Below are 27,274 nucleotides of genomic sequence, written 5' to 3' on the forward strand. Positions count from 1 at the left end.
ATATTTAATTATTAGTTACTTTGGCCAAATCACATTTCCCATTACAATTATGCGATCTGCTTACTAAAAATATTCGATAATTAGGGTTTGGAGTAGAATTTTTTCTGAATTCTACTCCAATTGCCCTTTAGTAAGTTTATGTGAAACTAAAATAATGTGAAAAGGTTGTGAAAACATCCTTTTTCACCTTATTTTATTATTATTATTATTATTATTATTATTATTATTATTATTATTATCGTTTATTTATATGGCGCCACAAATTTTAGTAAAAGTAATGTTAATAAATATAGCCCAATATCTTTTGGAAAATTTGGCAAGTATTGATACTAACACTGCTGTCTGCCTACTCGATTTCTTGTTTACAACTATTTGCTGTGATATGTCCTTTGTTCTCACTCAGCAGAATGTACATAATAATAAAGTGATGCCTATGCAATAAATTCCAAATGCAATAAATTCCAAATGCAATTTGACCTTGTGTGAATTCAACCCTAAGCATATAATCCTTGCTGGGTCGACTGAGATGTTGCAAAGTATTTTTTTTTTGGTGTATTAGAAGTTATTTCCTTGTGTTTACTGAACTGCCTGTAACTTGTATGCCCTACCTATATTTATTGGCTTTGCATTTTCCATATCTTTATAGTATCCTCCAAATCAAGTAATATATAATTAAATAAAATACTTTAATGATCATCTTTTGGTAAAACACAGATTTTAAAACTTTTTGCTGTATTGTCATTTTTGAGTGTTCACAGTGAGCAACTCACATTGGGATTAATATCTGCCCCTGTGTTTTAACTAAAGAGTACTAAGAAAAAAATGTTACCCTCAGTCACAGCTCACACTAGCAGCCAGCTGCAGAGGCTGTAACTCACAGAGATAAGACACTGTGATCAGGCGGCTGGAGCACCAAGGGCTTATGAGCAAGGACAGCATAGGCTCCTAAGCAATGACAGCAGTCACAGTGACTGCATAAAATCTTTATCTTTGCTCAGTAACTCCCTGGTGCCCCCCCCCCCCCCCTCCCCCCAGGGGCAGGTTGAATTGACTTGCAGTGAAGAATGCAGGATTTATCATTTACAATCCATGTTAGCAGGAGAGTAAACAGTGATATAGGAGCCTCCTGCAGGAAGTGGGAGTGTAGGCAACGATGGGAAGTGTCCAGGATTGCCTGTAGAAGAAATCCAAAATGTATAGATTTAGGAGGATGCAAGAGCCTGGCCAGTCTGATATGCATTGTTTTGCTATTTTAACTTAAATTGGTGTAAGTGCAATTCATCATGTACTGTACTTGTTTATTATTGTTTGTTTAAGCACTATGAAATACATTCACTTTGAGCATGTGTACAAATATTGGGTGGAATGTGATTTAAGCTTGAATTAATATAAATGCACAACATGCCTGGTTCTCCATTTAATATTTATTGTCATTTTAATTCCACAGACAGAACCACTGACAACCAGCAGTTGCTTAGCAAATATACTCTTTAGCTTCTGTGCAATGTTCTTAGAGAAACTCAGTATAATTACACATACTGTACCATACTGTCAATTCAAATCAATAAAACAAAGAGACAATTATTATCCTGAAATATTACGGTTCTAACAAATATAGACAGTCCCCTTTATTAGAAGACATGTCGTTTGAGCTCATGGTTTCAGTCTTCAGTTAAGCTATTACTAGTTAGATCAAAAAAAAGAAAAAGAAAAAACGAGACTCCTTTTCATGGGGCACTCACTGATAATAGGTGAAGGTCTAATAAGGATTAAAATATAACTCTTTATTCAAAATAATTAAAATACTATTGCCAGAAACTCATAATCATGAACATCAAATGCCAGACAGACTAACAAACAAACAATAAAAAGTGATAACAGGTGATCCTGTATGCGCTAACTGCACCCCTAGGTTCATTTAGATATCAGACTAATCAGAGTTTTATACATCTCCTACATGAGTCTAAAATATCAAAGATGAGTGACAATGGGACAATCAATAGTCTAGTCACAGCTCAAAATTTAAGCTCTAAGGTATCACATGTAGGGGTACCAGTATAAGCTGCACATATAGGTGTGGCGAATGATATGTGAAAAACATATAGAAAACATGGACAAAAACAGTACCTGTCCCTGTTTCTCAAGCTTCCTTGAGAAAGCCTCTGACGAAACGCGCGTCGGCCACACAGCTGGGGGGGACCTAGTGCACACTTGGAACCTCCGCACCACGATCCTACCTGGGAGTATACAGGGACAGGTACTTTACCTTTACTCTCCCTCCTTGCTCTCTCATTAGCTGACCATTACTAAGATTCCCTGCGCTGCCCTCTGGCAACAGGGGGTCCCGGTTTTATTTGACTCTAACAGCAGAGGCAAGCTGTACTGTTTCTTATGTGCCATATGTCAGTGACACTCATCCCATGTCTGATACTTGTATGACATGGGAAAGCAGCATCTGACTTATAAGTGCACTCATCTCTGATTATTCCTATCTATGCAGGTTTAATTTTTTCTATACTCTCCCAGGTAGAAGGGAGGGACGCCTCCAATAAATTAACCATTGTGTATTGAATTGCTCAATTTACTCGTGGTTTGCAGCTTTTTAAAATTGTATATGTAATCTGTTTTTGTCCATGTTTTCTATATGTTTTTCACATATCTTTCGCCACACCTATATGTGCAGCTTATACTGGTACCCCTACATGTGATACCTTAGAGCTTAAATTTTGAGCTGTGACTAGACTATTGATTGTCCCATTGTCACTCATCTTTGATATTTTAGACTCATGTAGGAGATGTATAACACTCTGATTAGTCTGATATCTAATTGAACCTAGGGGTGCAGTTAGCGCATACAGGATCACCTGTTATCACTTTTTATTGTTTGTTAGTCTGTCTGGCATTTGATGTTCATGATTATGAGTTTCTGGCAATAGTATTTTAATTATTTTGAATAAAGAGTTATGTTTTAATCCTTATTAGACCTTCACCTATTATCAGTGAGTGCCCCATGAAAAGGAGTCTCGTTTTTTCTTTTTCTTGATCTACCTCATATACTCTGAGGGAGCACCTCTGTACCATTACTAAAATTCCATACCCTGACCTCCTTGTGTTTCTCCTGCGCAATTGTTTTTTCTCCCTATCCCCTTTTCCCTTATTGCAAAGCTATTACTAGTTTTAAGTATAGATGTGCGCCGACCCCTGTATTTTGGTTTTGGAACTGGCTCTCCCCTGGTTTTGGATCTGAATCTGGTTTTGGATTTTTTTCCTTGGTGTTTTGATTTTAGGTTTTGGTTTTGGATCTGTATTTTTTCCCAAAAATTATATAAACAGCTAAAATCACATAATTTGGGCCTCTTTTTGTTCCTACAGTATTATTAACATTAATAACAATCATTTTCAGGCATTTCTAGGCATTTTTAACCACCTCACAGCTCACAATATTGTTGTCACTATTTTTCACCAATATAGGCCAAAGGCTGCAGCGAGCTGGCTGGCTAAAGTAAGCAACAGAGCAGCAGCACAAACACACGGCAGTTTAAAAAAATATAGGACATCTATGAAACATTCCCACACAGCAGTGGCAGACAGGATGGCAGTTTAATAAACTATAATAATGTAATTCGGCAATGCCCCAAATTGTGCCAAATGTAAAGGAAAGAGGTGCAAGATGGAATTGTCCCTCCCACCCACTCTTATGTGGGATATTAAAAAGGAAATGCACAGTTTAACAAACCAAGCACTTTAGCCAATAGGGCTGACACTTTCGTGGCTGAACTCCTTGGTTTGTTTGGGCCCCCACAAAACATTTTTTTGGAAGGACTACCTTCAATTATTAGGGAGGAGGTTGATGATGAGGGTGTTGGTGGTGGAGATTGCATGTGCTGGTCAAAACTGCTGGTAGCCGATACTGGATTGCTTGTTATTAATTTACAAATTATAATTTTGTTAAACAAATTGCATGAACTCACTGCAAATGATGTAACAGGGAGGAGGTGCCTATATGGTTAACGTCCCTTCCTCTGCTAACTTTGGCTTTACAAATGGAACAGATGCCTTCACAACTGTTGTCAGAATTTAGATTAAAATAATTCCACACCCAAGACGTTGCTTTTCTGGCTTCTTTTTATCATTAACAAGAACTGCTGCCACTGGTGGCTGATTTACGCAAACCACATACTTATCATCAACATCCTCATTAGCGTCAGATAGGACACAAATTTCCCCCTCATCCTCCTTTTGCACTTCCTCCACACTATCATCCTCCTTTTTTATTATTTCACCATCTAATACTAGCACAGCCGTCATGGCATCAGTGATCCGCTCTGAAACTGGGTGACAGCTGTTATACTTACTTCCTCAATCAAAGGACTGTATATAAGTCAGTTGGATTTTTAAATTACTTCCAATCACAAATGAGGATGTTGATGATGATGATGAAGGTGTTGGTGTTGGAGATTGAAGGCGCTTGGATCCCACAGAGAGGGAGCAGGTAGGTGACACTGGACTTGTTACGTTTTGAGTTTTGGAACTTGGCGACATACACTTTGATATTTGATGAATGCGCTCCAAGTGACGTAACAAGGAGGAGGTTCCTAGGTGGTTTAGGTCCCTCCCTCTACTCACTCTTGCTTTGCAATGGTTACATATGGCTTGACAACTGTTGTCCGGATTGGGGTGGAAATAATTCCACACGTGAGAAGTGGATTTTTTTGTCTTTTGCCCCGGCATGACAACAATGGGCTTTGGCTTTTACAATCCATGGGCAACAGCTGTTGCCTTACTTACACAAAGGACATCCTCGGCATCAACATCCTGATCACCAACATCTTCATCATCAACATCCTCATTATCCTTAGCACCTTCAACTACCAAAATATCCTCCTCCTCCATGTGCAATTCCACAGAAGCATCCTCACTGACTAGGTCTGCAAGATGTTGACTGCCCTTCCCCACATTTACAGAGGGCACACAAATGTTGGAACTTGGAGGATCCTCCAGTACACTAGTATTTAGGTCTGGCTCACACATGGCAAGCGCAGACACACTTGCACTCTCCTTCGGGATTTGTGATTTTGATTTCTCAGGGTACACAGTTGTTTTTTCTGAAAATCTCAGAACCAGTAGTCTTCATAAAGAAAGGCCAAGGCCTTATCCGTTCCTTGCCACTTCGTGTAGTGAATGGCATATTGCCAATTTTTTGTTTATCTAAAGGCAAATTTTCTTTCAATTTTTTTTCCTTAACTTCAGTAAAAGTAGCTTTACCATATCAATGGCGTGACTTAAGCCCTGGGGCATGGGCCTTCATAGAGGACGAGGAAGTTGATGGCCTTGCACTGCTGGCAGCAGCTACAACATGTGGTTCTTGGCCTTGCTCTCCTGCCATGTGACAGCCCTCCATATTTTCTGTGGTCTTGAAGCAGTGTCACAAGCACCAATAGTGTAGCCAAGGTGCGGTTACAAAATTCACACACGTGCAGTCGTGCGCACACACAAAAAAAATTGACAAAAAAATACACTATGTTTTATTTTTTGCCGGTCCACAACTTGGGCCCAGACGACTGGAGTCGGACAGCACTAGGTTGCATTGCCGACTTGCTAGATCTTGTGCGGCTAAGCCTAACATGCACAGACACACAGACAATTATTTGAAAAAAAAGACAATATTTTTTTTCTTTTTTTCCAGCTCCAGTTTTACCCTACTGATGAGGTGTTGTCGCCATAGTAATCCTTGTGCCCAGAGCACAGATTGATGATGACTGGAGTCGGGCAGCACTAGGTTGCGTTGCCGACTTGCTAGATCTTCTGCGGCTAAGCCTAACATGCACAGACACACACAATTATTTGAAAAAAAAGACAATATGTTTTTATTTTTTTCCAGCTCCAGTTTTACCCTACTGATGAGGTGTTGTTGCCATAGTAATGCTTGTGCCCAGAGCACAGACTGATGATGACTGGAAACAGATTGATGATGACTGGAGTCGGGCAGCACTAGGTTGCGTTGCTGACTTGCTAGATCTTGTGCGACTAAGCCTAACACAGAGTAGTCCTTCTGCCCAGATCTTGTGCGGCTAAGCCTAACAGAGTAATCCTTGTGCCCAGAATACAAATTGATGATGACTGGAGTCGGGCAGCACTAGGTTGCATTGCCGACTTGCTAGATCTTGTAACACAGAGTAATCCTTGTGCCCAGAGCACAGATTGATGATGACTGGAGTCAGGCAGCACTAGGTTGCGTTGCCGACTTGCTAGATCTTGTGCGGCGAAGCCTAACGCGCACAGACACACAGACAATTATTTAAAAAAAAAAGACAATATGTTTTTATTTTTTTTGCAGCTCCAGAACTTGGGCCCAGAGCACAGATTGATGATGACTGGAGTTGGGCAGCACTAGGTTGCATTGCCGACTTGCTAGATCTTGTGCGGCTACGCTTAACACGCACAAACACACAGACAATTATTAAAAAAAAGACAATTGATTTTTATTTTTTTTCAGCTCCAGAACTTGGGCCCAGAGCACAGATTGATCACGACTGGAGTCGGGCAGCACTAGGTTGCGTTGCTGACTTGCTAGATCTTGTGCGGTTAAGCCTAACACGCACAGACACACAGACAATTAATAGAAAAGAAGACAATTGATTTTTATATTTTTTCAGCTCCAGAACTTGGGCCCAGAGCACAGCTTGATGACGACTGGAGTTGGGCAGCACTAGATTGCATTGCCAACTTGCTAGATCTTGTGCGGCTAAGCCTAACACGCACAAACACACAATTATTTGAAAAAAAAGACAATTGATTTTTATTTTTTTTCCAGCTCCAGAACTTGGGCCCAGAGCACAGATTGATGATGACTGGAGTCAGGCAGCACTAGGTTGCGTTGCCAATTTGCTAAATCTTGTGCGGCTAAGCCTAACACGCACAGACGATTATTAGAAAAAAAGACAATTGATTTTTATTTTTTTTCAGCTCCAGAACTTGGGCCCAGAGCACAGATTGATCACGACTGTAGTCGGGCAGCACTAGGTTGCAACTTGCGTTGCTGGCTGGATCTTGTGCGGTACTGTGGTTAAGCCTAACACGCATGTATACACACAGAAAAATATAAATGACACTTTTATTGTTTTTTTTTTTTTTCTTTAGCACGACTGGAGTCAGGCAGCACTAGGTTGCAACTTGCGTTGCTGGCTGGATCTTGTGTGGTACTGTGGTTAAGCCTAACACGCATGTATACACACAGAAAAATATAAATGACACTTTTATTGTTTTTTTTTTTTTCTTTAGCACGACTGGAGTCAGGCAGCACTAGGTTGCAACTTGCGTTGCTGGCTGGATCTTGTGTGGTACTGTGGTTAAGCCTCACACGCATGCACACACACACACAGAAAAATATAAAAAACACTTTGATTGATTTTTTTTTGACTATATAGTTTTTTTTGAGTCCAGAACTTGGGCCTACATGGACACAGCACCAGTCCAGATGTATCTGCAGTTCTGCACCAGCCCAGATGAACACATCAGACAGCAAAGCACCAGCCCAGAATGGATCAGCACTACCAGCCCAGGACACAGCAGACAGCACAGACAGCCCAGATGGATCAGCAACAGCCCATATGGACACAGCAGACAGCACAGTGACAGCACCGGCCCAGAATGGATCAGCACTAGCCCAAGACCCAGCAGACAGACAGCACCAGCACCTCTCCCAGCCTTACACTACCCACCCTCCCTGTTCAGTCTCCACAGCCGGAGTGAAATGGCATCCATCGCATGGTCCCTTATATACTACATTGATCATAGAGATGAAAGCTTGCGAACCACGAGATTTCAGACTCTATAGTTTTGCCTCGGTTTGAGATCTGAGTCAGGCGGGAAAAATCAAGCCTGCTTGGATCCGACTCGGACCTGCTAAATTTCGGGTGGGCTCTGATCTCTGAAATCCGAACCCGTTCATTTCTAGTTTTAAGGAGTGATTGTTTGTTACATGTTTTCTTTGGGAGGAATATTAATAATTCATGGATGTATAGACTAAACTGTGGTTTGCTTAATTTATTCATCTACATACAGTAATATTTTACATTTTTCATTAAGATCTAGAGTACTTCAAACCTAATTTAGAAATGTTTTTCTTTTGCCCTGTACCAATTAAATGCTGGCCAGCAGGAAGAGAAATAAATTCATTTTATTATCAAAGACACCAGAATCTATATTTTCCTTTAATGAAAGTTGATTTTATGAATAACATTTATTCTTATGGTGCGTACACATGGGACGTTTAAAATGCATGATATGAACGATAACGATATCGATCATACCGTTATCATTCATATCGTGCATTTTTTGGTCAATTCCAACCCACCAACGACCTGTGATGCGCAGGCACGTATGGACGATAACGATATCGTCCATCGCCCATGCATGCAGGCCAACCTGGTTGATATTAACCAGGTTACTATAGGGACCCATGATCAACGATGGGCGTCGTTGGTGGTGTGCTGGATGATCAATATCGACCTGTTACTATTAGGCTGCCATAGCTAAGGCTGCTCTAGCAACAGTGCTTAGATTTTAAGTGCTTAGTTTAAAGTGTAAATAGAATATTTAAATTGCAGCCGGAGTTATTCAGGAGTTAAACAAGAGGAGAACAGAAATAGAAATTAACAAATCAGCAATTTCTGCTATTAAGGACTGTTTTTATCTACCACCTCATTTTCACCATGCCTATGGATTGTGCCTGCACCCGGATCCCCAATGCAGCCCACATCCCTCCTGATCTCCCCATGCAATCTGCTTATCCACTCCAACTATGCCATACCAAATGATGCAGCAAGATGACCCCTCAAATGGACCTTGGTTGTAACCCCCAAATCATGAGGCTTGATGCAATTTTGCTCAACTCATTGTCTTTTCCTCTTAAGTTTAGACTAACCTTTCCATAGATGCTATATTACTGTGACCCTTGTATCCAGCCCATCTGTGTCACCCCTGTTTGTCTGCCCCCTCTCCTCTAGAATGTAAGCTCTCACGAGCAGGGCCCTCTTCCCTCATGTGCTTCTCCTTCACTTAATTATACTTTAATTTACAACAGCACCCAACCCTTGGTTGCTGACATCATGCTGCTTATTTAAGTGTTATGCAGCAATGTGTAAATCATGTATTTGTCCTGCATTGTTGTACTGTTAATAACTCTTTTCTTGTGTGCTCATTTGTTTATGTACTGTGTAAGGCGCTGCGGAACCCTTGTGGTGCCATAAAAATAAAGGATAATAATAATAATCCAGCACTTCGGGAAAGTGCAGGACGATCAGTCAGCGATATCATTATAGCTGAGTGATCATGCCGTGTGTACGTACCATTATAGTTAATGGAAAGATTAAAGGAGAATTCTACCCCTGCAATTTCAGGTTTGGGTGGGATATTTTACTACAATATAGTTTCAAAATATTGCCTGTCTAGTGCCCACAGTTTCAGGCCAACTGGCAGGTTTCCTGACATTTTCTGCACACCAGTTGCTGACTGCTCATTCCTGCATGCTCACAGCTGAAAACAATTCAGATATTCAGACCAGCAGTATCCAGTCAGACATAACTTGCTGTCCTTGCTCGGGTGGTTCTGACCTGTTTTTTTACATAGGCACCATAGTGGAGATTTATCAAAGCTTGGATAGAGAGAAAGTGGAGAGAGATAAAGGACTTTATCACTCTTTTCCTATGTTAAATGGAGCTGCTGCTCAGGTCCGGTTCTAGATCAAGTGGAGCCCATGCAGTGATGTTCATAGAGTCTCACTAATGGATTTGTTCCATGTCAATCCATCCTGTGGAGTCCACATCCAGCATACCATGAGCCTACTTTTCTAATATCTAGAAAAGAAGGGAGCGCTGATAGAGATCATAAACCATTTAATTGTAATACATAGATATAGAAAATAAAAATAAAATTCAATTCACATAATAAAGAACATAAGATAATTGTACATATATAAAAATAGAGGCTGAGTCTCATACAAATAAATAGTTGCACAGTGGCAATGTTAATATATGAGTTATGTCCGTAGTTTAGAAGGTATTATTGCTGTTATAAGTAACTTGTATAGGATCATGAATGTCCAATCATAAGAAAATGATTTCAATTCCAGACAGAAATGGAAACACTGTGATCAGTGCTATCCTGACTAGTGTTCTTGTACTGTGATATAAAAAAGGGAGGTATTCCAATATATAAAAAATAGACAAGGGTTAACCCAGATGATTGAGATGACTGTAATATAAAAAGATAATAGATCCAGTACTTAGCTGATGAATGAAATTGACCAGACCGGTCTCACAGCCGGTCTGGTCAATTTCCGGTTAGTAATCCTCCTAGTCCCATCTTCTCGTAGCAGGCAGTGTCTGGAATGCCGCTCTGGGGTGACCTGGGATCGGAAGACAGCAGTGAAAGGGTAGTGCTCAGCCTGAGCTGCTCCGTGGGTAATGGAGCGTGAGATGCAGTCCTCGCTCTTTCTGGTCACGCCGCGAGTGGAGAGGGTGAAGCCGGTGCGATGCAGCTCGTCCTAGTTGGATGGAGTGCAGCGGCTGACTAGTTGACCAGCCGGGCTGAATAGAGGTAGCTCATAGACATCTGAGCAATCCTTTGGGTCAAGGAAGGTGGTGGCTGAGTGAAAGCCGGTCGGGCTAAGCGTGGTAAACTGTGGATGGTGAGAATATAGGATGTACTAACGCATTTCTCTGCCTGTGGTAGTCCGACAGTTTCCTCAGAGGTATATACCTCTAATATATAGCTCAGATGTCTATGAGCTACCTCTATTTTTATATATGTACAATTATCTTATGTTCTTTATTATGTGAATTGAATTTTATTTTTATTTTTATTTTCTATATCTATGTATTACAATTAAATGGTTTATGATCTCTATCAGCGCTCCCTTCTTTTCTATACCTTCTTTTCATAGGGGCTAGCCACCCCTTAGGTGTAGCTGCTCTTAGATTTAATTTTCTCCAGACCACAGCGCCCGGTTTTTTGTATTGTATATTATCTAATATCTGCCTGGAACATTATTGTCTGTTATTCCCAGCAAAGTAAATTATGGCAGTACTGTGTTATAATTGAAAATTAAATGGAAAGAGTGAATCAGTGCGCAACAAAGCCCAGCAGCAGGTAAATTATATCTATGGAAGGTAATTCCCACACCACCACACAAAGACAGGATATAAAAGGTTAGAAATCAAATAACCTGCGCTTGGTAATACATTACAAGGGGTGTATCTAGGGGTCCGAGCGCCCCACGGCAAACCAAGGGACTGGTGCCTCCCTCCAATGACTGTTTCTACTGGTACAAAAAAAACTAAGACACACTGGGGGTAGTTTAATTCACACACCTGTAGAAATAGGGAGAATATATATATCTTTTATAGAACTTACTCTATTGCAACCCACTATTTATTAGGGGTGTGCACCGGCCACTTTTCGTGTTTTGTGTTTTGGTTTTGGATCTGGATCTTTCTTCGTGTTTTGGATCTGGATTGGTTTTGCCAAAACCACCCTTCCGTGTTTTGGGTTCTGGGTTTTGTGTTTTGGATCTGTATTTTTTTGAAAAAAGCATAAAAACCACTAAAATCACAGAATTTGTAGGTTTTTCTGCTCCTATGCTATTATTAACCTCAATAACCTTAATTTCCACTCATTTCCAGTCTATTCTGAACACCTCACACCTCACAATAGTGTTTTTATGTCCAAAAGGTTGCACCAAGGTAGCTGGATGACTATGCTAAGCGACACGAGTGGGCGGCACAAACACGTGACCCATCTAGGAGTGACACTGCAGTGGCAGACAGCATGGCAGTTTGAAAAACTAGGCCCCAAACTGTACATAATGCAAAGAAAAAAAAGAGGTGCAAGATGGAATTGTCCTTGGGCCCTCCCACCCACCCTTATGTTGTAGAAACAGGACATGCACACTTTAACAAACCAATCATTTCAGCGCCAGGGTCTGCCACACGACTGTGGCTGAAATGATTGGTTCGTTTGGGCCCCCACAAAACAAGCTGGCAATTAATCTGTCCCTGCACAAACTGGCTCTACGGAGGCAAGATGTCATCCTCATCCTCCTCATCCACCGATTCCTCACCCTCTTCAGTGTTGTGTACATCCTCATCCTCACAGAGTATTAACTCGTCCCCACTGGAATCCACCACCACAGGTCCCTCTGTACGTTCTGGAGGCTGGTCTCCCTGGAAGAGCTGATAATTCATATTGATGAACATCATCTTCTCCACATTTTGTGGAAGCAACCTCCTACGCCTTTCGCTGACAAGGTTCCCGGCTGCACTAAACACTCTTTTGGAGTACACACTGGAGGGGGGGCAACTCAGGTAAAATAGAGCCAGTTTGTACAGGGGCCTCCAAATTGCCTCTTTTTCCTGCCAGTACAGGTATGGACTGTCTGACATGCCTACTTGGATGCTGTCACCGATGTAATCCTCCACCATTCTGTCAATGGTGACAGTATCATATGCAGTGACAGTAGACATGTCAGAAATTGTTGCCAGGTCCTTCAGTCCGGACCAGATGTCCAAACTTAGTCCTGCCTGTCCTGCATCACCGCCAGCGGGTTGCTTAGGATAGCTATGTTTTTTCCTGGCAGCCCCAGTTGCGGGAGAAAATGAAGAAGGAGCTGTTGACGTGTCACGTTCCGCTTCAGCTGACAGTGTGTTCACCAGCAGGTCTTTGCACCTCTGCAGGCTTGTGTCGGCCGGAAAGAGAGACACCACATAGGCTTTAAACCTAGGATCGAGCACGGTGGCCAAAATGTAGTGGTCTGATTTCAACAGATTGACCACCCTGGAATCCTGGCAAAGCGAATGAAGGGCTTCATCCACAAGTTCCACATGCCGAGCAGAATCGCTCCGTCTTAGCTCCTCCTTCACTTTCTCCAGCTGCTTCTGCAAAAGCCTGATGAGGGGAATGACCTGACTCAAGCTGGCAGTGTCTGAACTGACTTCACGTGTGGCAAGTTCGAAAGGCTGGAGAACCTTGCACAACACGGAAATCATTCTCCACTGCGCTTGAGTCAGGTGCATACCCCCTCCTTTGCCTATGTCATAGGTGGATGTATAGGCTTGTATGGCCTTTTGCTGCTCCTCCATCCTCTGAAGCATATAGAGGGTTGAGTTCCACCGCGTCACAACCTCTTGCTTCAGGTGATGACGGGGCAGGTTCAAGAGTGTTTGCAGTCTTCGGCACGCAGTCGCTGAATGGCGAAAGTGGCCAGAAATTTTTTGGGCCGCCCAAAGCGTCTCCTGCACCCCTGTCGCTTTTCAGAAAATTCTGCACCACCAAGTTTATTGTGTGAGCAAAACATGGGACGTGCTGGAATTTGCCCAGATGTAATGCCCACACAATATTGGTGGCGTTGTCAGATATCACAAATCCCCAGGAGAGTCTAAGTGGGGTAAGCCACTGGGCGATGATTTCCCTCAGTTTCTCTAAGAGGTTGTCGGCGGTGTGCCTCTTACTGAAACCGGTGATACACAGCGTAGCCTGCCTTGGAACGAGCTGGCGTTTCTGATATGCTGCTACTGTTGACGCTGCTGCTGTTGCTGCGTAAGGCGATACATCTACCCAGTGGGCTGTCACAGTCATATAGTCCTTAGTCTGCCCTGTTCCACTTGTCCACATGTCCGTGGTTAAGTGGACATTGGGTACAACGGCATTTTTCAGGACACTGAGGACACTTTTTCTGACGTTTCTGTACAGTCTCGGTATCGCCTGCCTAGTGAAGTGGAATCTAGACGGGATTTGGAACCGGGGACACACTACCTCCATCAATTGTCTAAATCCCACTGCACTAATGGCGGATACCGGATGCACGTCTAACACCAACATAGCAGTCAAGGCCTCAGTTATACGTTTTGCTTCAGGATGACTGCTGTCGTACTTCATCCTCCTCGCTAAGGACTGTTGGAGGGTCAATTGTTTAGTAAAAGTAGTGGTGTTCCTACTTCCTCTCTGGGATGATGAACGACTCCCAGCAACAGCAACAGCAGCAGCGGCAGCAGGTGGCGTAGCAATGCAGGATCCTCCGGAGGAATCCCGGATAGGAGAGTCAGTCATGCCAGTGACATGGCCTGCAGGACTACTTCCGATCCTGACTAAGGAGGAAATTGACGAGGAGGGAGTTGACGGTGTGGTTTGCAGGCGCTTGGATACAACAGGACAACGGGATTTAGGTGTCCCTGGACTGCTTACGGTCTTAGCCAAAGTTTCTGAACTTGACAGTAACTTATTATGAACACGCTGCAGGTGCCGTATAAGGGAGGATGTTCCTAGGTGGTTAACGTCCCTACCCCTACTTATTCCACCTTTACATATGGTACATATGGCAAGACAGTTGTTGTCCGGATTTGGATAGAAATATTGCCAGACCAAAGAGGTGGAATGTTTGGTCTTCTGCCCAGGCATGACCGTGATGGGCTTTTTCATCCCACGGACAACAACTGTCTCCAACGGAGCCTGATTTAAACAAACCACATCACCATCAGAATCACCCTCGCCAACTTCCTCCTCAGCGCCAGCTACACCAGTATCCTCATCCTGTTGTACTTCAATAGTGACATCTTCAATTTGCATATCAGCAAGTGGACTGTGGGTGCTCCTTTCAGCACTTGCAGGGGGCGTGCAAATGGTGGAAAGAGCCACCTCTTCCCGTCCAGTGCTGGGAAGGTCAGGCATCGCAACCACCACCACACTTGGACTCTCCTTGGGGATTTGTGATATCTTCTTAGAAAGCACAGTTCTTCGCTGTGCTTTTGCCAGCTTAACTCTTTTGATTTTTTTAGTGGGAGGAGGGCTTCCATCGTCATGTGAAGCTGAACCACTAGTCATGAACATACTAGGGATCGACCTTAGCCGTTCCTTGCCACTCCGTGTCGTAAATGGCATATTGGCAAGTTTACGTTTCTCTTCAGATGATTTAAATGTTTTTTTCAAGGTCATTTTCCTGAACTTTGTCATTTGGGATTGTATGTGCCCTCTACTATGACATTGGGCATCGGCCTTGGCAGACGACGTTGATGGCATGTTATCGTCTATGTCATGACTAGTGGCAGCAGCTTCAGCACTAGGAGGAAGTGGTTCTTGATCTTTCTCTATTTTATTTTTATCGGAGAAAGTTTGGTCCTCCATTTATGTTATATCGATTTGATAAACACAGAAAATATTTTTTTATTTTTGCTGGAGAGTAGTGCACTTTGTGGGTTACACCACCCTTTAAGAAATGAGCCAGCCGGCTCTATACTTATGGGACACAGGCGCACGCTTGGCGCTGCTCCTTTGTTGATGCACGTGCGGCTACTGCGCACACAATTCACAAACACAGAAAATATATATTTTTTGGGTTTGGAGTGTACTTTGCAGGTTACAGCACCCTTTAACGGTCAAGCCAGCCGGCCCTTTACTTATGACACAGGCGCACGCTTGGCACTACTTTGTTGATGCACGTGCGGCTACTGCACACACAATTCACAAACACAGAAAATATTTTTTTTTTTGGTTTGGACTGGAGTGTACTTTGGGGGTTACAGCACCCTTTAACGGTCAAGCCAGCCGGCCCTTTACTTATGACACAGGCGCACACTTGGCACTACTTTGTTGATGCACGTGCGGCTACTGCGCACACAATTCACAAACACAGAAAATAATTTTTTTTTGGTTTGGACTGGAGTGTACTTTCGGGGGTTACAGCACCCTTTAACGGTCAAGCCAGCCGGCCCTTTACTTATGACACAGGCGCACGCTTGGCACTACTTTGTTGATGCACGTGCGGCTACTGCGCACACAATTCACAAACACAGAAAATAATTTTTTTTTGGTTTGGACTGGAGTGTACTTTCGGGGGTTACAGCACCCTTTAACTGTCAAGCCAGCCGGCCCTTTACTTATGACACAGGCGCACGCTTGGCACTACTTTGTTGATGCACGTGCGGCTACTGCGCACACAATTCACAAACACAGAAAATAATTTTTTTTTTGGTTTGGACTGGAGTGTACTTTCGGGGGTTACAGCACCCTTAACGGTCAAGCCAGCCGGCCCTTTACTTATGACACAGGTGCACGCTTGGCACTACTTTGTTGATGCACGTGCGGCTACTGCGCACACAATTCACAAACACAGAAAATAATTTTTTTTTGGTTTGGACTGGAGTGTACTTTCGGGGGTTACAGCACCCTTTAACGGTCAAGCCAGCCGGCCCTTTACTTATGACACAGGCGCACGCTTGGCACTACTTTGTTGATGCACGTGCGGCTACTGCGCACACAATTCACAAACACAGAAAATAATTTTTTTTTGGTTTGGACTGGAGTGTACTTTCGGGGGTTACAGCACCCTTTTAACGGTCAAGCCAGCCGGCCCTTTACTTATGACACAGGCGCACGCTTGGCACTACTTTGTTGATGCACGTGCGGCTACTGCGCACACAATTCACAAACACAGAAAATAATTTTTTTTTGGTTTGGACTGTAGTGTACTTTCGGGGGTTACAGCACCCTTTAACTGTCAAGCCAGCCGGCCCTTTACTTATGACACAGGCGCACGCTTGGCACTACTTTGTTGATGCACGTGCGGCTACTGCGCACACAATTCACAAACACAGAAAATAATTTTTTTTTTGGTTTGGACTGGAGTGTACTTTCGGGGGTTACAGCACCCTTAACGGTCAAGCCAGCCGGCCCTTTACTTATGACACAGGTGCACGCTTGGCACTACTTTGTTGATGCACGTGCGGCTACTGCGCACACAATTCACAAACACAGAAAATAATTTTTTTTTGGTTTGGACTGGAGTGTACTTTCGGGGGTTACAGCACCCTTTAACGGTCAAGCCAGCCGGCCCTTTACTTATGACACAGGCGCACGCTTGGCACTACTTTGTTGATGCACGTGCGGCTACTGCGCACACAATTCACAAACACAGAAAATAATTTTTTTTTGGTTTGGACTGTAGTGTACTTTCGGGGATTACAGCACCCTTTAACGGTCAAGCCAGCCGGCCCTTTACTTATGACACAGGCGCACGCTTGGCACTACTTTGTTGATGCACGTGCGGCTACTGCGCACACAATTCACAAACACAGAAAATAATTTTTTTTTTGGTTTGGACTGGAGTGTACTTTGGGGGTTACAGCACCCTTTAACGGTCAAGCCAGCCGGCCCTTTACTTATGACACAGGCGCACGCTTGGCACTACTTTGTTGATGCACGTGCGGCTACTGCGCACACAATTCACAAACACAGAAAATAATTTTTTTTTTGGTTTGACTGGAGTGTACTTTCGGGGGTTACAGCACCCTTAACGGTCAAGCCAGCCGGCCCTTTACTTATGACACAGGTGCACGCTTGGCACTACTTTGTTGATGCACGTGCGGCTACTGCGCACACAATTCACAAACACAGAAAATTATTTTTTTTTTGGTTTGGACTGGAGTGTACTTTCGGGGGTTACAGCACCCTTAACGGTCAAGCCAGCCGGCCCTTTACTTATGACACAGGCGCACGCTTGGCACTACTTTGTTGATGCACGTGCGGCTACTGCGCACACAATTCACAAACACAGAAAATAATTTTTTTTTGGTTTGGACTGGAGTGTACTTTCGGGGGTTACAGCACCCTTTAACGGTCAAGCCAGCCGGCCCTTTACTTATGACACAGGCGCACGCTTGGCACTACTTTGTTGATGCACGTGCGGCTACTGCGCAAATAATTCACAACCACAGAAAATATATTATTTTTTTAGCACTTGGGGGGAGCACCCCTGATGGACAGAGCACCCCCTGGACAACACTACAGCACTCCTTTAGGACTGGGACACTGCACAGGACTTTGGAGTGGACACAGCCCCTATGGAGAACTGACTGCACAACACAGTCCAGCCAGCCCCTATGGACTTTGAAGTAGTGGACACAGCCCCTATTAACAACAGCAGCACAGCACAACACAGCCAGCCCCTATGGACTTTGAAGTAGTGGACAACAGCAGCACTACACTACACTACACTACACAGCCCTAACTCCCACCCTCCCTCTTCACTGTCCACAGCCGAGTGAGAAAATGGCGCCGACGCGGGTACCTTATATAGGATCCAAAACCCGCGAGACTCGGAAGGCGGGATGATGACGTTTTGCCTCGATTTCAGATCCGAGTCAGGCGGGAAAAGTCGAGCCTGACTCGGATCGGACTCGGATCGGGGGGGCTCGGGGGGGTTCGGATTTCAGAAATCTGAACCCGCTCACCCCTACTATTTATTAATTTATTTATGCAAAAAACACGCAGGAAAAGATTGAAAACATTGCGTCAAAAACAAACAAAATGCATTATGGGTAAAGTAATTTACATATATTCAAATACGGCTGTCTATCCTGCATTATGCTATTTAACAAGTCCACCTTATAACTCACTAGGATGACAGCCCACAATGGTCCTTTCCTAAAACCCACATAAGAATAAAAACTGGCCATAAGGATCTTATCCTATTCCCCAACATGGAAATATCCACAACCTACAAGGATCATGGCAAGTTCCTCAAACTGAGGAAACATAAATTTACTATACTTACACTGGGGGTAGTTCAATTTACACGCCTGCAGAAATAGGGAGACAATATATATATATATATATAATGTAGTAGTAGTCCGGCACTCCAATAGAACTGATACAACAACTGGCGCGGGTGCCAGTCCTGAGATACTCTCAATGATAGCCAAAAATAGTTGGTCGGCACTACGACATAAGTAATAAATCTCAATACATCTTAAGATGGTTGTCAACGTTTCAGAGCCCTCTGCTCTTTTATCAAGACAATATCACAATAAAATACAAACAAATAACATATATATACATACCAAGATCAGCTACACCCGAGTGCTCGTGCGACGCCGACCCGACGGAGTCCCGGTGACGTCATGGGCGCGCACTGCGCCAGCGGTCGGTGACTCACAGGGGGGCGTCCAAAAGTGACGTATACCATAAACAGGAGTAATATCAGAATACACTGTATGCAAAGGTGTACTACCTAGGGTGGTCTAGTGTCCACTAGTGGACATAGCTGGACAATGAAAGAAAGGCCTAATGTGACCTATATAATAAGAGATCGTTTATGGGAGACGACTATAAGAAACAATTTAAGGATAGCGTTTCGTTCAGGCCCCAAGGTTGTACAGTTTGTAGTGTGTAAATCCAGTAGGCTTCTTTCTGGAGTAACATCCGATCTCTGTCAGAGATCGGATGTTACTCCAGAAAGAAGCCTACTGTATTCTGATATTACTCCTGTTTATGGCCACGTCTCTCCTATCCCGTAGTTAATTTATCTCAGTTAGATAAGTGTCCTTGCAGGTACTTTTTGCGTTTTTCTAGTCTTTTAGTCTGCCCATACTGTGTCAGATACACCATTTACTGTTATATGTTGTTGGGTTATGATACAGTTATCCATGCCTGCACTCCCTTTCAATGCTTTCCCCCAGTTACTATGGTGATGGTATACGTCACTTTTGGACGCCCCCCTGTGAGTCACCGACCGCCGGCGCAGTGCGCGCCCATGACGTCACCGGGACTCCGTCGGGTCAGCGTCGCACGAGCACTCGGGTGTAGCTGATCTTGGTATGTATATATATGTTATTTGTTTGTATTTTGTTTGTATTTTATTGTGATATTGTCTTGATAAAAGAGCAGAGGGCTCTGAAACGTTGACAACCATCTTAAGATGTATTGAGATTTATTACTTATGTCGGAGTGCCGTCCAACTATTTTTGGCTATATATATATATATATATATATATATATCATACAAACTCGCCACTCACATGCTTTTCAAACTGCAACTCCTTTACATTCCCTATGTTTAAAGGAGTTGCAGTTTGAAAAGCATGTGAGTGCCGAGTTTGTATGATATTTTTTATGTAGATGGTGTGGTCACATACCAAGGGCACCCCAGATGGTCGAGTGCCGTGGATTGAGCCTGTCGTATATATATATATATATATATATATATATTTATTTATTTATATTTTTTTCAGTTATAACACTTACTACATGCAATGCACTGTTTATTAATTTCTATATGTCAATAACACAGGAAAAGAGGGCATCAATAACAAACTAGGGGCCTCATTCAGACCCACTCGCAAGCGGCTGTCCGCTCGCAAGTGGGTCGATGGTGTGCACTGCGCATGCGCACAATGGAGGGAGCTCCGTTGTGCGCATGCGCCAGACGCGACGAGCGAAGGACTTTCCTTCGCTCGTTGTGTCTGATCAAAGGGGGCGTGCTGTCGATGTTGATTGACAGCACGCCCCCTTTGGTGGGTGTGCCGGGGGCGTGCCTCCCAGACGGAGGCGTTCCCAAGGGAACGCCTACCGTCAGAAGCCGGCCCCACTGACATCACTAGTGATGTCAGTGGGAGTGATTTTGGCTCTGATAGAGCCAAAATCACTCCAGGGCTTGTGGTCGAAAACCCCGACCACAGGCTTCTGGTCGCACTGGCGATGGTCGCGATGGTCAAGACCATCGTGACCATCATCCTGCACGCTCGTATGTGCTGTGGGTGGTGACCCACAGTTATACGAGCGTCCAGGAGGACGCTCCATTTTTATGGAGGACGGCCCTCATTCAGAGCGAGCACTCTGCTCAGAGCGTCCGGCTCTGAATGAGGGCCAAGATGCATTGTGGGCAAGACAATTTGCATATATGCAAATTACCTTGTGAATAGAGCCTTGTGATTGATATGGCACTCTTCTCCTGCATGATTGACATATGGGAATCAGTGAGTGGTGATTGGTATATGGTGGGTATTGTGGAGGAAGAGGTATATTAGGTAAAAAAAAAAATTTTGTCTCTCTAATTTTAAATGTTTCTGATATGAAGGGACATATAACAAGCCTGATACACATTAGTAGTCAATGGAGGACAGAGCAGAGCAGAGCAGAGCAGAGCAGAGCAGAGCATAGCATAGCATAGCATAGCATAGCATAGCATAGCATAGCATAGCATAGGAGACAAAAGGAGACCAGGGATCCTTTGCCAATGACGGCTGACTGCGGGACACTAGTAAGAGGAGACAGGAGACCAGAGCCGGAGATCATTAATGACGGCTGTTAGCAACGGCGCCCCTGGTGAGGGCCATCTAGGCCAATAGGAAGATACGCCCCTGTACATTACACCAGACATAAAAGTCTTTAAAGTTTCTTAAATAGAGGAAGATACGCCCCTGTACATTACACCAGACATAAAAGTCTTTAAAGTTTCTTAAATAGATAGATGTTGACACACGTAATGTTGCAATTCCTTTGGAGTATGTATCCTCATAAGCTTCCAGCAGAGGTTCCCCATAAGTAGATGAAAGAAAATTGTACACAAAGTGAAGCACAATTTATTATAACAATACAATAACAGAATACTATGGCATTCAATGACATGGACGGGTATCCCCAAGTGGCTGTAAAGGTAACAATTACCGGGTAGATGGAAGAACTGTCAATGGGCAGTCCTTTAAAGAGCATGTGATGTAACACATTAGTGTTGGTCCCGGGCACTCCACTGGCTCTGCTCCAGTACAAACACCCTTGAAATCGAGTTCTTTAATCATCACTTGGTCCTCCTCATCTGTACCGCTGACAGATTTCAAACCCCATACTGGGGTCTTTTTCAAGGTAAGTTCTGATCGTGAATGCCATTCAAACCTTCTCTCCTTAAACCCCCCGCCCTTTGTCCAACCCAGACCTTGCCGGCGCAGCTGATCCCTATACATCAATCAACTTCAAGGCCCCTCAAAGTTCGAATTGGTGAACACCTAAGAAATGTCCATAAGGGACTGGAGACCCATGCCCTATCCAACCATTTCAAGCAACACCACAATAGCAATGTAGCAGATATTAAATGCTTTGTGGGTCTACAAAACATAAAGGGGCATTGATGTAGAAACGATTTGGCCAAACAGCTGGCTAAGGCGGAGATGAAAAGTATTTTTGAATTAGGCACTTTAACCCCAGGAAGTCTGAATCTCGATTTTGAGTTAAAATGGTTCTTGTAGTGGGTTTTTGCACATTATGCACCTTTATTCAGCACTTTAGTCACTCTGTCACCTTAAGTTCAAACTCACTTGTTCTATATTTTTTTGAAATATTTTTTTAAATGTTTTTAATATGTTCATGTTTTTAATTATGTTAACTTTCTATCTATTGAAGATTTTTTTATACTGGGATTAGCTTTGAGATGAACTGACAGATATAATTTCTTTAATCTATGCACATCGGAATGACAATATCCCAGTTTCCAATGATGAGAAACATTTATTTACATTGTCTCCATAACTACCAATGATGAGGAACATTTGTATACATTGTTCCCATAATGACCGAGGATAAGACTGTGTTCGTATTTCTATTAGGAGATTTCCGGATATGACGTGTCGCATACTTAGAACCAAGGATAACATAGTGTCAAGATCAGCTATAAACGAGGGATATACAAACTGCGGGTCACTATGACTACTCCGGATGTGACGTCGGGTTCGGGGATCTTATTGGCCCGGCGCAGCAAAGGATCATGGACTTTGTAGTTTTTGTAGTTGATTGATGTAGAGGGATCAGCTTCGCTGGCTAAGTCAGGATTGGACATGGAGGGGTTTTAAGGAGAGAAGGTTTGAATGGCATTCACAATCAGGACTTACCTTGAAAAAGACCCCAGAACGGGGGTTGAAATGCATCGGTAGTACAGACGAGGACCAAGTGATGATTAAGGAACTCGATTTCCAGGGTGATTGTACTAGAGCAGAGCCAGTGGAGTGCTCGGGACAACACTAATGTGTTACATAACATGCTCTTTAAAGGACTGCCCGTTGACAGTTCTTACATCTACATGGTAATTGTTACCTTTACAGCCACTTGGGGATACCCGTCCATGTCATTGAATGCCCTAGGATTCTGTTACTGTATTGTTATAATAAATTGTGCTTTACTATATGTACAATTTTCTTTCATCTTCTTTTGGGGAACCTTTGCTGGAAGCTTATGAGGATACATACTCCAAAGGAATTGCAACATTACGTGTGTCAATATCTATCTATTGAAGAAACTTTAAAGACTTTTATGTCTGTTGTAGTGTGTTATAATTGACACAGAAATTCTTTATTCAATTGTCACTGTGTTAATACACTGTTGTCTCTGATCACAGAAAAACTGTAGTTCATTGGTATTTAGTTGTTTAGCAGCATAATAATCTAAAACAATGTAACAATGCTGTTACAATCCCTCCTCATTGGGTCAGTGTCTAACTTATTAACACATGCTCAGAGTGTGGTTCAGGGTATATTGAATATATTTAATTGGATAGTACATCCGTATATGAATCGTGCAGCTTTGTCGTAGATACACACTTATCTTTCTCATATAATCACTCTCATTAATATGAGCCTCCCAGTGCTTCAAAACTGACACCCAGTCATCACTTATGCAGTGATATAGTTTCAACACATAGGGCTAAATGTAATAGGTTGCAATCTTTTTTTAAAAATGAGAGTTTATCACTAAACTAGCATTTTTTACTCACTCACAAATCTAATAGGGTGCGACTATAGTAAAACTCACATTTTTCGGGTTTTACTATAACTCGCAAAAAAGCATCTCGCATCCAGATGTTTTCCCATTCTCTAGATAGAACTCAGGCAATGTAATAGAGTGTGAATGCTTCACTCGCACATATTACTGCCTGAGAAATTGCAAAAACAACAGACCAGCTTCAGGATAGTGAGTTTATCCAGAGCAGGTCAGAGTAACACAGAAACATGCACATATCCATGAGATACATGCATGTTTCAGTGTGTACATATGAAAGTATTTTTTTTTTAAAAGACAGGCACCCACTCCCCAGAAGCATAACCAGCCCAGGGCTCTGTACAGCCTGTTCAGGTTCTAAAAATACAGGGGCCAAATGCATAGGGAGCCCCTGTATTTTAAGTACCAGCACAGGGCTTTTCAGATCCAGTCCTGGTTGTGGAAATACAGGGGACAAAATGAGTAGAGGTCCCCTGTAATTTCCATAACCAGCATCGGACTCCTTCTAGCAGGTGGTGGGGGGGGGTAATGCCACAGCCACGAAAACCCTTTCACTGGGTTCCCCGGCCAAAGCATTACCCCTGACCGCTAGTCAGTCCAAGCCAGGGATCCCTGGGGAGGTGGGGACCTCCACAATAAAGGGGCCCCCTCTCCAGGGCACCTCAGGCATAGGCTGATAGCCCAGGGTGATCTCCATCACCCCTGGCCGGTGGTTGCCGGGTTGATAGTGAAGTGTGTTGTAAAAATTAGATGCCGGAAATATTGTCTTTAGCAGTGGAACTACAGGTCCCAGAAAGCCTCCCCCACATGCTGGTACTTCGAAAACCACAAGTACCAGCATGCGGGGCATTAAAGGCCCGCTGGTGCCTCTAGGAAATATTAAAATAAACACAGTACTCAAACACAATGTACAAACTGAATATATACAAACACTCACACTATACTCGCCTTTTTCCTGGTGTTTGGTCCTCTTGTCCAGTAGAATACTGCTGTTTGGATGAAAAACAGTCAGATGCCACAATGTTCCAATGTTTCATAACTCTTCTTCGAAATTTAGAAGCTTATGTTTCATAAGATGTTATGATGATCATTTGATTCTGTATGGAATGTTTAACCTCATTCTGTTGGTTTTTAAATTTGACCCTTGCCCGCTGTAAATGCCTGTGGACCATTACTGGTGAGTACCCTCTATCAAAAAATGTGTTACTCATTTCCAATATTTGTGTTTCAACCCATTTGGGATCGGAATTTTTCTCAATACCCTTATGAACTGTAATATCAGTAGTTCATCTTTAAGGCCCAGTGGATGATAACTGGTCTGGTGTAGTAAAGTATTGTGATATGTGTCCTCCTTGAAAAGTGTGGTACCCAGAATTGTGCTCACTTTAAAGACAGTAACATCCAAAAAAAATCTGTGGATTCAGATTGTAAATTGCTGGTGAACTGTATGGGGGTCTCCAATCCATTCAATTCTAGCATCATCATGTCAAAGGCCTCTTTAGTATCTCGCCATAATATAAATACAAAATGTATATAGCATAGATAATAATTACTGGGACTGAATTTGTGGTATATGTACATTTCATATTTGACCATATATATGTTGGCATAAACAGGGGCCAAATTTGACCCCATTGCAGTCCCAGCATTTTGCACATAATAGCCCTCACAATACTGAAAATGATTGTTGGCCAATACCAAGTTGATCTGGTTACATACAAACTCAATAGGGTTGTCCGTAGTATGGTCCTACCGACAATCTTTTTCTGACTTTATTAATGCCTTCATGGTGAGGTATCACCATATTCAATGATGATATGTCCACAGTTACAAACTTAGGGCCTGATTCTCAATGGATTGCTATCATGATCATGGCTGTGATTATGCATGCAGGGTCTGCTAATGAATGCAATGGCAAAGCCAGCATAGAGATGCCCACTACCACTTTCTCACAGCCGTAATACCGCGCAGTCCTGCGTATACATTGGGAACAATGAGTAACATCTGCCCTTCACACACAATTACAACAGGTCTGACTTTACTCAGAAATTGCTAACCTCATCGCAAGCAGTGAGTACTCAAGCTGCATATGCCGTCACAGTGGCTAATATATGCATGCCCATGCTATGGCTTTCAACGGACAGGCACGCCTGCATTATTCTAGCCACTCCCCCATCATCACCCTTAAATGCTGACACTCTGAAGTGGTTGTACTCCTGTGTACTTTGTAGGTTCATGTACTGAAATGATGTGATAGAAAACTGCTTCCTTGAAGTTAATTTTTAAAATCCCCACCTTTCTTATGTAATGCACAGCATTTTGCTTCAGCACATGTAAACATTCCTGGCTTTTTAATAGAAAGAATCTTGTTTTAAACAAGTATTACGTTATCAAATATGTAATAGTAATGTTAAGCTTACTGCCTTTATAAACTGCTATGCTTGACCTGAAGCTTAATATATTTATATCCTAGAAGGTGAAGCACAAATCCACCTATTACTGTACAACTTTAGCCCACATCCTATGATGGATGCTCTATCCACTCCAGGAGACTAAATCTAAAAAAAAAAAATTTTTATTCATTATTAGGGGTCCGATAGGGCCACCTAATATTCAGCAAATGACAAAAACTGAAAGATTTTGGAGCTTATTAAAACAACAAGATAGTATCACTGGCGCAGTCTGTATGAAAAGATCTATGAGGTGTCCACCTCCATCTTGAGGTATGTCTCTGCCAATACTTCACTCCGAGGTATGAGATCTTTTTCTGTTTTGCATATAATGGATAGAACTCACCACATGCACTCAAATACCATTCACTGAACGGTTTCTTTAACACCTCCTCTCTCCTTAAATGGATCAGACTCCTTACGGCTCTATTGACAGACACTCACCATTTATCCCCCTTGGTTCTTCTGTGTAAAGGTTTCTTTTTAAGATTCACTTCTCGTACAGAACTGGTGCCAAAAAAAAATATTTTCTTTTTCTAAAAAAACTTTTTATTCCAATTCAGAACCATGGAAGACAAACGACCACATCACATATATATAAAAAATATAAAAGAACATGAAGCAATATTGGGACTGCAGGTGGCAATGGAATATTCACAATATGGTTTATAAACACATCTCTGATTACCCAGGAATGCTCAGAGATACTGTAGTCCTCCAACAAGATGAAAATGAGGGAAAAAAACCATAAGGGAGCAATCCAAAAAGATGACACAATACCGCCTGTTATGCAGTTCCTGCTCCTTACTCCACCATCTACGTGTTTTGGACCTGTTCTCCTTCCTCAGGATGTGGAGTTTAGAACCAGGAAGTGCTTAATATACCCCTCCCCCATTAAAACTAATCATCCCTGAATCACCAAAAAACTTTAGATAATCTCATTGTTGAACTTCACATTGCCATCTGTATTCCCTAACAGAATCTAAAAATATCCTGAATCTAACATCAATCCTATTCCACAGAAATTTTTGGAGAAAATAGACATAATAAAACATAATCTAAACCAATTGGTCATTCCAAAAGTCCGGGACTATAGTCCACCACCCACAATAAGTAAAAGAGCCTAACTATTGTTCTTCACTGCACCACTTTTTTCAATTCACTCATCGGAAGTTCTTATAAGGGAATATTCCCTCATAATATCCTAATATCAGTATTAGCGTCAATGTGGA

At 42.8% G+C, this 27,274-nt stretch overlaps 1 protein-coding gene across 2 annotated transcripts in view; it reads left to right on the plus strand.

Moving 5' to 3' along the window:
• LOC148540392 (hydroxylysine kinase-like) overlaps positions 1-27,274 on the plus strand; it is a 118,437-nt gene that overhangs the window by 2,581 nt on the left and 88,582 nt on the right. Inside the window, exon 1 of one of the 2 annotated variants that reach the window (XM_088445828.1) lies at positions 19,528-19,644. The exons of the other annotated variant lie outside the window; for it this stretch is intronic. The gene's annotated coding sequence lies outside the window, so the exon portion shown is untranslated. Of the gene's footprint in view, positions 1-19,527; positions 19,645-27,274 lie in introns of those variants that run through there. 2 annotated transcript variants of the gene reach the window in all.

The sequence above is a fragment of the Taudactylus pleione genome, unplaced genomic scaffold, assembly GCF_031769625.1.
Source record: "Taudactylus pleione unplaced genomic scaffold, aTauple2 ptg000019l, whole genome shotgun sequence".
Lineage (NCBI taxonomy): Eukaryota > Metazoa > Chordata > Amphibia > Anura > Myobatrachidae > Taudactylus > Taudactylus pleione.